The sequence below is a fragment of the Vigna unguiculata genome, chromosome 1 (assembly GCF_004118075.2).
Source record: "Vigna unguiculata cultivar IT97K-499-35 chromosome 1, ASM411807v1, whole genome shotgun sequence".
Lineage (NCBI taxonomy): Eukaryota > Viridiplantae > Streptophyta > Magnoliopsida > Fabales > Fabaceae > Vigna > Vigna unguiculata.
The window spans coordinates 1,765,121-1,780,524 of NC_040279.1; the positions used below are offsets into that span (position 1 = coordinate 1,765,121).

Consider the following 15,404-nt stretch of genomic DNA (forward strand, 5'->3'; position numbering starts at 1 on the left):
ATATATATATATAAATATCATGTAAATATTTGGTATTTAGAATCAAGAAATATCAAAATATAATAAAATTATTGAGATTTATCATGATTATAATTAGTATGTGAATATTTATTCTAATAGATATATCTTAAAATATTGTAGTCATTTCGGTGATAAAGTTAATTGGATCTTATTGAATTACATTACTTATTATTATCTCTTGAACTTACATATGTCATAACAATTACATTTATATTTTAAATAATAAATTATACATTATTTAAATATATTTGCAAATTTCAATTTTGAGTATTTTTTTTCTTTTAAACATTTGATTAAAAGACTGTATTAGATTCAAAATCATTTCTTAATATTTAAGTTATCGTTAAGTTATCATGTTATACTATTTATAAATGAATAACCTAAAGATAGAGAACTGAATCTCAACAAGAAAATATGAATCAAAAATATCATATTGATTACAAATATTTTCAATATATATAACAAAGTTTAAGTCTAATTAGATTGTATAAATAAATATTAGGTTTAATTAGTTGGATGGTACCCACATGGTATGCACTTTCGTTTGGATGTGTCAGTTTGGTACCCGCCTTTAAAAATGTGTCAATTGAGTCATAACTTTTGAAAAGATGTCTCAATTAAGTTTCTTTCAGACAAAATAATTAACGCTGTTAACTTTATTCATGACTTTTACCACTAAATTTTACTATAAATATCAATACTTAATTTTGTAAATCATTTTAAATATCAATACCGATAACGACGTTAATATTTTTTTCTGAAAAGAACTTAATTGAAACACTTTTTCAGAGGTTAAAAGGAACTTAATTAAAACAAGGTAAGCCTAAAAACCCTAGGCCCAACAAACAGGGTATATCCATGTAATATAGTAGTCAATATTAATAAGGTATGTTAGTAGAATAATTTATTACAATATTTATCTGCTAGAAACTGACTTGAGCGTCAGAGTGTCTTTGCAAGCTCACTCACCAAGGTCATTCAAGGCCTGAGCAAAAAAAGGGTACCCGACCAAAATCGGTATGCCCGAAAAAGAGAATATGTATTCAGTCGGTTTATTTCGAGTCGGGTTATTTTGGATAAGAATTTTGAGTTCAGATGGGTTAAAATGGTTGGATATGGATTTTGAATTCAAAATCCACGGTTACCTGACCTGGTCCGGAATTTTTTAACCCTAATATTTTGACAATCCATTTCGTATCATCTTCTTCGACATTCAGAAATCCTTTCATATCATCATTTTCAACGTCCAAAAACCCCTTCGTATCATCTTCTTCTTGTCATTCCTCCTTCCATTTCCCTACGATTCCTCCAATAACCATCAATCACAACAGATCTGCTCACTCATAATCACCATTTCACTAAAAACTCTCAGATCGCGACCCAATAAAGTGTGACCCCCACCAGAACACGACCACCACGTTGAACTTGTTGGAAAACCGCATGAGAACCAGACATCTATCACATAGACGACATCTCACCACCTTCGTTTCATATTTGCACCGTTCAGAAGCTGACAATGGTGGATTTCTTACATGCACGCAGATCTGCTTGTAGTGGCTGTGAATAGTATATTTGTTTGGTGACGCCTGTGAAAAATGTCACAGTGGATGACGAAGGCGGTGTACGGAGGAGAAGTCCAGATCTTCTCAATGTTTAGGTCATTGATCTTGAACTATGGTTGAAATGTGGATAACCCATATCCATCCGTGCTTAACCGGATCCAAAACTACCTGAACCCGACGAATCTAAGGTGTGAGATGGTCGGATTGGTTTAATGAATATTGAATTCGGATATTGATGGATTTGGTCTATTGGGCCCAAATCTGGCCCAACCCGACCGATGCTCACCCCTAGGTCATTCAACTCGCACTGGAAGAGAACATATTGACATCCCCAGTAAAGGACACATAAACCTGAAAAGCAAGAAGTGGTGTGGACATGTGTGCTTCTAAGTACATGTTGGCCTAGTAAGAACAAGTTTGATAGCAGATGACATGATAGGTCCAACAAACAACAAATTTTGCTAGAATATATTAATTTTGAATGATACTAATATCATCTTAAGAAGTGAACCATAAGTCTCACTCAACTCTAAAAAAAAAATTGTAAGTTGTACTTTGCATACACTTATATATAATATAAATTTACCTTATTTCTAATTGACTTGAGATCTCAAATACTACTTATGTTTGTCGTTGCTTTCATCAACTTTCAGTCATGTTTTTTTTCCAAATATGAAAATGCGTTTTTGAAGGTCGATGATAAAAATTGTAAAAACATACACTAGTGCAATAAAAGGTTTTGGTCACGATTAATTTGATTATTTGTGTGACGACAAAAAAAAATCTATTTATTTATTATTATTATTTTCTACAATATACTTATAAAATTTAAAGGCAAAATTAAATAATGATATCTAATTATACTTAAAATATTCATATATATATATATATATATATATATATATATATATATATATATACACACACACACACACACACACACAATATTGTATGCATCTTATATCTACATCGTTTAGTACATCTTATATTTCCTACACTATAAAAGGAAGAAGTGTTATTTATTTACAGTTTCCCCCTCATATACTGGCTTTCAAACAGGTGGAGAAAAAATGCTATGGATAGAGTTCACTTGGACTGTTGGGGGGTAAATAGAAGGTAACTTCGATTTGTCCTTCGATGACAATCGGCGCGTTTGGAGCAAAGAGAAAAGTAATGGTAGAGTTCCATGTTTCCTAAAATGTTACAGAATTATTCACTGCATTGGTTTGTCATGCATTCCCCGAGAAAATGACCACAATGTAGGCGAAGAAGGGATCATGCATGTTGGGAGTAGCCATCTATGATAAGGTTATAATTTTTTTTTGGGTTAACTATGTTTTTGGTCCCTAAACTATTAGGCAATTTTGGTTTTAGTCCCTTTTCTAACGTTTGGTCTAATTAGGTCCTTATCCTTTCAAAATTCATGAAATCAGTCCTTAATATCTAACGGCGTTAGTATTTTCTTTAACGTGACAAACGGTAATCTCTGTCATCATTTCATTTGTAACATGTGACAACTTAATTAATTTAAAAATTTAAATTAAATTTCCACCTTATATTCTTCTTCTTTCTCAAACTAGGGCTTCCTTCTCCAAATCCCTCTGCGAGACGCATCTTCTCCTACCTCCACCCAGATCACATCACAAAAGCATTCCCCCTTTTCTTTTACAATTTCACACAATCGGGCATTGCAGGTACTTCTTCTTCATTCGTGCTTCGTCCACTTGACCAGAGACGTTTGTAATCGAAAGCCTCATCATCGAAAGTATTACCTGCCAATGTCACTGCTACTCGGATCTCCCTTTTCTCCTCTTCTCTTTCTCTTCCAAGCCTTAGATTGGAAACACCACAACCTCACCAATACCACCATAGACTAATGACGTCGTCCGCGATTCGCCTCTCTGCCCCCGGTTCGACCATCCAAGGCCATGTTGACGCTGCCATATGGAAATGCCACTGACGCAAAGCATATTTTCTTCCCCAAGCCTTCAATCGTTGCACGTTCTGTCGCCCGCCATCAAATATCCATATGTTGTCGCTCCCCTCCTTAACCCTAACCCCTACCCCCTCCACGGTCTTACACCTCCCACTCATTCTTCCGCACCTTCTTCGCCACCATGATTTGCCTAACAGTTACTGTTTCCTCGAATTTTAGATTCGGTGAATTAATCAGCGGAGACTGGTTTGGACGTGAATTATTTGGGAAGGGTGATGTTTGTAAAAATCCTAGGTTCAATTGCAGATTCATTTTTTGATTGTGTTTGGGTAATTGATGCTTACAACAATTTATGTTTATGCGATATGATTTAAGTTTTGAATGGAATTTTTTGTTGTTAGTTATGAATTTTTTGTTCTACTGAATATGTGTAGTCAATGGATATTGTCTATGAAAAGATGTTTCAAATTAATTAATAATGTTGATTTAATAATGTTGATTTTTGAAATGAGAGATGGATTTTCTATTGTGGTGATGGAGGAAGAATGGTGTTTTCTGTCGTGGTGTGAGGGGGTGGTGATGATGGAAGATGAATTTAGTTGATGTGTGCGTTAGGAGGAGAAAGATATAAGCTTATTGTTAAGGAATACGATAAATATGTTTGTTTTGTAATGGATATTTTTTATTAAAAAAAGCCAGAATTGTGGATGAGAAATGGAAAGGATGAGATGAAGGTCGGGTCATAAAGGATGATGGATGGTGGTGCTGGAAATGGAGAACGTGAAAAGTTGAGATGGGTGTTGTAACATGGAAAAGAAGAAAATGCTTGAAAAATAAGATGAGGTGGAAATTTAATTTAAATTTTTAATTAATTAATTTGTCACGTGTTACAAATGAAATGATGACAGAGATCACCGTTTGCCACGTCAAAGAAAACACTAACGCCGTTAAATATTAAGGACTGATTTCATGAATTTTGAAAGGATAAGGACCTAATTAGACTAAACGTTAGAAGAGGGACTAAAACCAAAATCGCCTAATAATTTAGGGACCAAAAACATAGTTAACCCTTTTTTTTTTCACACACAATCATAAAATAGGGAAGTGAGACAAATATCACATAAAAAAATACAGCATATCATAATAAGATATAATGAAATGAAAATTCTCCCAAATCCATAAAACTGGATTTTATCATACTTTATAAAGATATTGATTAATTTTGTAGTGACTAGTAAGGATAAATGAGCTTATGACCAACAAAGTAACTCAAGAACATATCATCTTGAGTAATACTAACTCGTTCAAATCCCCAAGGTCATACCTCAAACTATAATAATCAAATCTTTATTTATCATAAATTTTATTTAATATTAAACCATATAATTATATAAATAAATAAATAAATAGATAGGATCAATAAATAATTAAAATAAATAAAAAAGACTAGTACGTAATTAGAGATAAATATAAATAAGTAAATGAGAATAAATATAAATTGAATAAATAGGACCAGTGCACAACTGGAGATGAATATAAATAAATAAATAGGAATGAGAACTAAATATAAATTATAGTGAGGTTAGAGATACCTCACTTAAGTTAAATATAGAGATAAAAATAATTATAAAGAGATAAAAATAATCATAATAAAAAGATAAAATGATAGATGTCTCCTTCCATTACCTTATTTATTGTGAAAGATATAACAAGATTGTATTGAGACTTTGATGATATATTTTCTTTTTTTTTTTCTCTGTTGCACTTACACCACCTATTTCTTAATAATGAATGAACTTGATTCATATCACCAAACTCTCTCTGTTTTTTTTTTCCTTTGTCACGTTCTACCACTTTTAACACTTTCACTCCATTCATCTCTCACCCCTATTTATATGTATTAACTTAAGGCTTAAATATATATTTGGTCCCTATTTTTGTTGATTTTATTCAATTTGGTCCCTATTTTCGTTTTATGTTCAATTAGATCCTCATTTTCGTCAAATTGTGGTCAATTTGGTCCTTTTCACTAACGGTGTTTAAATAGTTAACGTTTTTGAACAGTACATGCCACGTGTCAGCTCCTGGTTTTTTTGATTTTTTTTTGATTTTTTTTGATTTTTTTTTAATTTTTTTTAATTTTTTTAATTTTTTTTTAATTTCAAAAAAATGGTCCACGTGTCAAGTCATAATTGTGCCACGTGTCAATTTGTGGTAGTATTATTTTTTTTGTTCAATTTAGTCCCTATATTCGTTATTTTTGTTCAATTTAGTCCCTATATTCGTTATTTTTGTTCAATTTAGTCTGACACTAAATTTAATATCTTTTATACAAATTATATTAATATCTTTTCTAAAATTGATCTTTAAATTTATTATTTTTTAAATTCAATTATAAATTATTAAATTTAATTATAAATTGAATAAATTCTTATATTTAATTTTTAAATAGAATATAATTATTTAAAATATTATGAAAATATAATTATTAATTTTTTTTCTAATATTTATATTCTAAAATATTTTTAAAATTGATATATAAAAATATTTTAGAAAAATAAAGTAATATTTGTAAAATTAACATTTACATATAAAATATTTTAGATTTTAATATCTAAAATGCAATAAAAATATTAAATACTTTAAATTTAAGGGTTAAATATGTTTTTGGTCCCTTAACTTTCAATGAATTTTGGAATTAGTCCATTTTGAAACTTTGGACCAATTTAGTCCTTCATCTTTCGGAATACGTGAATTTAGTCCTTTTAATCAAATTTTGGTAGGTTTATTTGATGTTTCGTACGCATTTTAGGATTGTATTTGAGTTGTTTATACTGTTTGACACATTTTTGCTTTAGTGTTAAGTCAAATACTATTGTGAAACGCGCTTGAAATGTCAAATAAACTTAACAAATTTTGATTAAAAGGACTAAATCCACGTATTTCAAAAGATGAAGGATTAAATTGGTTCAAAGTTTCAAAATGGACTAATTCCAAAATTCACTGAAAGTTAAGGGACCAAAAACATATTTAACCCTAAATTTAAATGTAAATTTTACAAATATTAATATATATTTTTAAAATTTTAATAATTATATTGTAATAATATTTAAATAATTATATTTTAATAATATTTAAATAATTATATTTTAATAATATTTAAATAATTATATTCTATTTAACAATTGAATCTAAAAATTATATTCAATTAATAATTAAATATTATAATTTATAATTAAATTTAAAAAATAAGTAATAATAATGTCAATTTTAAACATTAAATGGTTCTATTTTCACAAAATTTGGGACTAAATTAAACAAAAATAACGAATATAAGGACTGAATTGAACAAAAATAACGAATATAGGGACTAAATTGAACAAAAAAAATAATACTATCAGAAATTGACATGTGGCACTAGCATTGACACGTGGCACAATTGTGACTTGACACGTGGACACTTTTTTTGAAATTAAAAAAATTTTTAAAAAATAATAAAAAAAAATTTTAAAAATTTTAAAAAAATTAAATAAAAATTAAAAAAAAATCAAAAAAACCAGGAGCTGACACGTGGCATGTACTGTTCAAAAACGTTAACTATTTAAACACCGTTAGTGAAAAGGACCAAATTGACTACAATTTGACGAAAATGAGGACCTAATTGAACATAAAACGAAAATAGGGACCAAATTGAATAAAATCAACAAAAATAGGGACTAAATGTGTATTTAAGCCTTAACTTAATCATTACATGTAGTTTAAATTTAACTATATTTTATAAATACTATTCCCTTAAGTTTGCTTTTAACACTTGGTTCCAAATATTTTTTTTCTTTTACATTAATGACCATTTGAATAGATAAGAATTGCACTTACCATGTGCAACCTTATCAGTCTTTTTTTTTTCTTTTATTAATTTTATAAACTAATAATTATGTTAAAATTAAATTTACAATATATATACTATGTTATTAGTTTACGCTACTAAATTCTTTTATAAGAGTGATAATTTTAAAGATGTTAGCATTTAAATTACTTTTATAATTAAAATAATTGATGCCTATATAACCAAACCGTAATATATATATATATATATATATATATTTATTATTAGTTAATTACTCCTTTATATTTATAATTGTCTTATTTGACTTTAATCCTACGTCCGAGTGATATCAAATAGCAAAGTAAAAAGGACAAACTTTCGACCTTAGTTCCCAACCAAGACAGATTTTCTATCTCAGTTCCTAACCAAGGAAAAAAGATTAACATTCTGCTTCAATTGTGAAAAAAAAATCAAAACAAAATACCATTTAAAATTTAAGAAAATAAAAATACCTCTTGTATCAGTTATGAGTAGAACCGAGGGAAAATATCATTTAAAATTAAAAAAAAAAACTAAAAAACCTTATGTCTCGATTGTGAGTATAATCAAGACAGAATAGCAATAAAAAAAAAAGATTAACTCTGAATTAGACATTAGGCCTCGATTTTATAGACCATATTTTATAGCGTTAGGTTGCCATAAAACTCAATTTTTAAGAGACAATACATTGCTCCTTACATTTCTTTTGGAAGTTAATTGTTCAATTTTGAAATGTTGTTGGCACAAGTCAATATGTTCAAGCCACAAACCAAGGCACACTTATCCTTTTCAGAGGAAACTAACTTTTTTTGGAAGGTGATCTTCAAACACAGTCTAAATATGGAGAATATTATTGCCGTTTTGTTTACTCTTATCCACAGCTTTAGACACAATGCAATCCACATAATAGCCCTAACATCTTTAAGATGACACTTGTTCACCATAAAACAGAGAGAGAGAGAGAAAATGAAGAGAAATGAGAACCCATGATTGCAGAGAAAGATGTGTTTCTTTTTATGCATATAAATTTGTAACATGTTTTTGAAGCAACACTTTGAAATAGAAAGCCTGAAAGTATTAGAAAAACAATGCAAGCTGTGAAAGAAAAGATAGTAAGTTTGAATGCTACACGCAAGACAAGACAAGAAGCAAAGGCCGAAGAAAGGGTACTCCAATAATTAAGATTATTAAACCTATAATTTAACTTCAATCTTTTTTATTTTTCTTATCGACAATTGTCAGTCGTTAATATTTGTTTGCGGAAAAAGTTGAACCCAGAACCTTTCCATCCTCTATTCTATATCCCACCAAACCAACTTTATTTCTCAGAATTGTTAATAGAAGATATTGACCCACGACCTTTCCTTCTATTTCTTTGTGTCACTAAACCACCTTATCATTACTAACCTATGATGTTCCCACATGTTTCATAAATGGCGTGTCCCGTATCCGACATGTATCGGACACCGACACTCGTACAATACTTATAGGACACATTATGTCCAATCTAAAAAATATTTTTTTATCTTTGATATGATTTTGATGATTAAAAAAAGGAACAAATCTTATTCTATCACTACTTTTCGCATATTGGATATTAGATAGATATATTTGATTCATTTTTGTATTAGTTGAAGATGTGATAGTTGACAGTTTCAAACTTAACATGTATATACACGCTGTGTCTCGTGTCCTATATTTTTTCAATTTAACCGTATCTCTGTATCCGTATCCGTGTGGTATCCGTACCCATGTCCGTATCCGAACAACATAGCTCGTAACTTTAATCTGTTTGATTAAGATTGAAAGAGGAATATTTTGAATGGTTTTGCAGGCCGAGAAAGAGATAGCGAAAGCTAGAATGGATGTGGCTCGTGAGATTAGGTTGGCGAAAGAAGCAGAAGCAGAAATGGATCTTCATGTAGCAAATACAGGAAAAAAGGGTTAACCAAGAAATATATAAGTTCACTGCTAATAATCCCAATCTGGTTGAAGAAGTAAGTCTCATGGATGAGGCAACAAAACCAAAACACGCAAGAAAAACAACAACTGTTACTACTTACACAAACTAACTCCATCAAAATGTATATATAGATTAACTTATTTTAATTAACAAAATATAATTACATATATTTGTACATTATTAAGACAAATTTGGAAGGTACTCCACCTATGAAATGTTTTTGTAATCTTATCACTCATCATTTTGATGTATATAAATTTCTTTTGTATTTTCTCTATATGTATTGGTTTCTCTTTGTAACAATTTCTTTTTTTCTCATAGATGAATTTTTAGCAAAAATGTGTATTCACAATGAGGTTTAAGTTGATTTGGAAAATCAATTAATTTTTGAAAATATACACTACAAGAAAAAATAGTTTTAGTGATACACATATTCATCACTAAAGGTTATAAATATGTCACAATTAATACTTTGTGACAAAAATTAAATTGTCACTAGAAATCTTGTTACTATTGTATTTGTGACAACATTTTCAAATGTCACAAAAATTAAATTTTATTGTGACAAAAATAATTGTCACTTTTAATTGTATGTAATAGTAACAATAATAAATTGTCACAAATACATAAGATAATAGTGACATATTAGTTGTCACAATTGGTACTTTAATCATTATTGTATTTGTGACAATATTTTTAAATCTTATTAAAATATTTTTTTATTGTGACAAAAATAATTATCACTTTTAATTATTTGCAAGAGTGACAATGTCAACTTTTGATATCACTATTAATTATTTTTATAATAAAATATTTATCATTATTATTGAAAATTGAATTGATATGTCACATATTACTTTCGCGCCATAACAATAGATAAATTATTCTAAAATGTTAAAATAAATAAACATCACATATAAAAATTGAAATATATAAAATAAAATATTCATTACATTTACAATGAAAAGGTATACCATTAATATCTAACAATAAATACAAATAAGTAATTTAAATACAATAATAAAATACAGTATCTTCAAATATTTTGGTCCTCCAAATATTTGGTCCTGCAAATAAATAAAATAAACAATTAATATTTAAAATGTAAAGATATAATAGTAAAGATATTAATAACAAATTTTAAGTAGGAAAAATAACCAACAGAAGATAACATTGTTATACTATTAATATGAATGACTATACAAATTACACATATGAGCAAATTAAATATAAGCATTAATATTACTATAAGAATATTATTATTTACCTTATTTTTACTTTACTATTCTTTTTGTTCATTGAATATTAAAACTTTTTAAAGTCTTGTGACATATACACTTCTTCCTTTTTTCTTCTTCTTTTTTTATGATAAATAAGGGCTTTCAAAGGATAAATGTAACATGATAATCCATCCCAAAGTCTCTAATCTTATATACCTTACCATTTTTCTTTGTACTTAAAAACATATACATTTTAGCCAATCACTAGTGCAAATATGTTAATTGTTTTAGTAAAAAAGGAATATAAAAATATAAATTAATTTAGTCATAAAAAAACCAAACAAACATTAGATGTCATATTTGCACATCAGTTATTGTAATTCACGTATATAAGAAACAAATTGAATAGTAAGACCGATATAAATAGATATACATAGCTCATATAATCAAACTTTCATAAGATCAATTTGATACAAAGGGTGCTATATAAAAACACCTAAAAATTTAGTAAAAACTAATTATCATACTAATTTATAATTATATTTATTAATTTAATTAAATAATTACAAATTGAATGTTTTTATTACGTAATAGAATGGAACTTTACTAGAATTCATATATATGTCTTCTCATTTTTTATTATTTATTTATTCTAATATATTATTCTATTAACTAAATTTTGTTATTTTCTAAACATATTAACAAACTTTTTGACGTATTTTTTTCAACAAATTAACAATATAAAATATATTAAAGATAATTTTTTTTAGAAAGAGATAAAGTTTAGTAAATAATAGTCTATATAAATTTTAAAGTACAAATGACATGATAAATAAAAGAGTAACATGATCAAAAAGAAGGAGAGTGTTAAATTAAAGAGAAAAGATAAAAAAAAAAATTAGTAAGTTATAAAATATATATTTTTAGTTATTTATTTTATGATTTAAAGGGTTTTGATTATAAGACTTTATTTGTTCTTTACCGTGTTCAATAGGAATTTTTTTAACTTGATAATGTATTTTTTTTTTCTTTGATAGGTATGAAATTTAAGAGTGTCAAAGTGAGTTAACCTGACTCACACGGGTTGGTTCATCACAGGATGAGTTAAAAAAGGGTCAGCTCAACCTGATTCACTTTTTGGTAAGTCAAAATTTTGCAACCCGTCCCGACCTATCACGTGTTAGTGGATTTGCTCACTTAAGAATGTTTTTATTTTTTGCAACTTATTTTAGATATTTATTGCATTACATGAAATCAAAGTGTTTACCAAATTCTTGAAATATTATTATGAAGATAATAGTCAAAGATTAAAGTGTCAACCTATATAACTTAACAAACAAATAAGTCAACCATTCAAATTATTCAAATATTATTGAGCAACATTTTAGTGTTTAAAAACATGAAATTATGAACCTATATAACTAGAAGTAGTAAATAATTATAACAAAAAAAAATTTTAAAAAATTGTAAAAAGATGTTGATGGGTTAAGTGGGTCAACCTACTTTTAACCCCGACTGAACCTGTTTAACCCGTTGTTAAGTGAATCGGGTTTAGTTCAACCCACTTTTTAAAAAAATAAAATTTTCTCAACCCAACTCGGCTCACGGCTCGAACCCTGGTGAACCGGGATGACTCATAGGTTGAAACTCATTTTGACATCTCTAAATTGAATAAAAATTGGATATAGATTATTGATAAAACAAAACCTTTATATGAGAAATATTTAAGACTTAATTAAACTTGATTGGTTGTTATTATATAACTCAACCACATTTATCTCATTATTACTATTTTTTAAGGTTGCACTTTTGAAAATAGGAGGCAACATAAGAAACAAGTCATTACTTCACTTGGCTTGTGGACCAGATTCACATGTTTTTTTGATATACAAGTTATTTTGATATACATATGTACTTGAAATTACAAAATAATTGAGTTTTAAGTTTTAGTAAATGATTTTATATTAGTAAATAATATTTATATTGATATTAGTAAATAATATTTATATTGAACGATGAATAAAATAATATTATTGTTGAAGATGATAGTGATGATAATTGATTATTGTTTTATATCATTTTATAACAAACTTTTCTATTAGTTATGCTTATTTTATTTATCTATTTATTTTCATCCATCTGTCGATATAAATATTATTTACTTTTATATATATATATATATATATATATATATATATATATATATAAAAGATAGAGATAAAAAAAATGTAAGCAGTTTATATTTTGCATAACGAATCTAAATTTGTAATATATATTTTATATTATTTACTAATATTAATAGAAAGTATAAGGTTATAAATAAATAAAAAATATCAAAATAAATATAGTAATTGTGAAGTGGTATAGTAGTCTAATTTTGGCTCACTTTTACAAGGTCATGATTTGAAATCCATATCCAAAGTAAAATGAATTTAATTTTCTTTTTGTTTTGAGCAATTAATAATAATTTAAAAATATTCAATGAAATTTTTATTATTTGTATTTTTATCAATAAAAATAATTTTATTATATAGCATTTTAGTAGTGAATTTGTGATATGTATATTTGATGAATTTTAATAAAATCCGTGACAAATATAAAATTTATAACAATTAACTATATCATTAAAAAATTAAATAATATTGACTAAAATAACAGAAATTTAATATTTTTTTTGCCACTAATATTATATATATAAAATATATGTAAAAAAATAATAAAATATTATTAATATTTCAATGATAATAAATAATTATTAATTTATAAATATTTAATAATTTTATATTAATTATATTCTTATTAAAAGAAAAATAGTTTTCTTATGTAACATTTTATTAACATGTGTTTTTATTCTTTAGAAATATAATTATTATGACATTTTTATCAAAAAAAATAGTTGTGACAAATATAAAATTAGTTATAATTAATATGTAAATAGTGACAATATTTTTATTTATCACTGTTAGTTGAAATTTCACTAGTTAACTAAAAAGAGAAAGATTTCACGTTTAATTTTAAAATAATATATATATATATATATATATATATATATATATATATATGAATATTTTTTTTCAGATAAACATTTTAACATTTTCAAAAATAATAATTAATAATTAATAATTTTTAAATTCGTAAAATGTATTTAATTTTATAATAAATTTTATTGTGACATTTTTAAATTCGTAAAATGTATTTAATATGTAAATAGTGACAATATTTTTATTTATCATAGTTGAAATTTTACTAGTTAACTAAAAAGAAGAAAGATTTCACATTAAATTTTAAAATAATTCATATATATATATATATATATATATATTTATGATTTTTTTTTCAGATAAACATTTTAACATTTTTATAAATAATAATTATTAATTATTAATTTATAAATTCGTAAAATGTATTTTAATTTTATAATAAATTTTATTGTAACATTTTTTTGATTTTGTCACTGATATAAATAATATTTGTAACAAATAAAAACTTTGTCACAAATAATATATTAATTGTGATAAAAATTTTCTTCATTATTATTTATTTGTCACATTAAATCATATTTCTTGTAGTGATATAATGTTCTCCAAGTCTATTGAGATAGTATTATTTTGCATGGATGATTTTTTTAATAGATGTTTTTGAGATAAATATGAACTATAATGTCAATTTTAGTTTTGAATGAGCTGTTCATGATAATGATTTCTGCATCATCATGTAGAGAGGAGTTATATTATTGTCTTATATAACATAATATAAAACTTTTTTATGCCTTATTTAATATATTTGTTTTGTTGATAAAAAAACTAGAATTAATTATCACTTTTAAGATGTAGTTCACTTACGAGCTTGAAATATCTGTTATAATTTTTTCTTTAAAAAACATATAAAAATGAAAAAAGTGTATTTAAATTATTTTTAATCTAACTACTAATACGAAAGTGCACAGTATATCAAAACATATATATATATATATATATATATATATATATATATATATATATATATATATATATATATATATATATATAAAAGAAGGTTTAAACAAGTTCTATATCTATCTATGTACATTATTGATAAAGTATATGATAATATCTTTTAATTATACATGAAAAGATGTTTAGTTATATATATTTGTTATATATTATATTATCCTTTTCAACTTATTCTTTAAATATTTTAAAAAAGTTATTTTAGTCATTTAGGCTTTTTTTATCCCAACAACCACATGTTTATCATTACATGTAATAAAATAACTTCATGTATACAATAATGTAATACTTTGGATTTATGTGACGTGTTCTACTAACTGCCACATAAACAATAAAACTGACATAGATAACCTATAAAAATATATACATTTAATTGATTAGACAGCTAAAAAAATTAAAGTATTAAGTTAAAAAATTATCATATATCAAGGGCTTAAAATTTCTTCAAATCTAAATTATTATCCCATTTCATGCTGTCAAAGGGACTGTTTTCATAGTGTTTGTTTTAAACTTTCGAATTAAAAACAGCACCGACCAGACAACAACCTTTTTTTAAAAAGATTCGTACTAGATATTATTTGGTTAAAATATTTTTTCTTTTACTAATTTTTGTCAAGTCAAATAAATTTTAATTTTGGTTTTATACTTAAATATGTTTCAATTTTTAAATTTTTTTATTTGAATTCTTTTTTCTAATTTCAAGTCATGAATGATTGTCATGTGTCACTTCGTGGTTATTTTTATTTTTTTTATTTTTGATTTTTTTTAATTTTGTTAAATGTCCACGTGTCAACTGAGCAGCGTGTCATGTGTCAAAATCCAATTTGGTTCCTATATTTGTTATTTTT

General features: G+C 25.9%; 1 long non-coding RNA gene across 1 annotated transcript; it reads left to right on the forward strand.

Moving 5' to 3' along the window:
* The first annotated feature begins 8,446 nt into the window (after positions 1-8,446).
* On the forward strand, positions 8,447-9,421 carry LOC114162977. The gene is made up of 2 exons (XR_003599342.1): positions 8,447-8,550; positions 9,219-9,421. It is a non-coding gene; the product is annotated as an uncharacterized LOC114162977 (long non-coding RNA).
* The last annotated feature ends 5,983 nt before the right edge of the window (positions 9,422-15,404 follow it).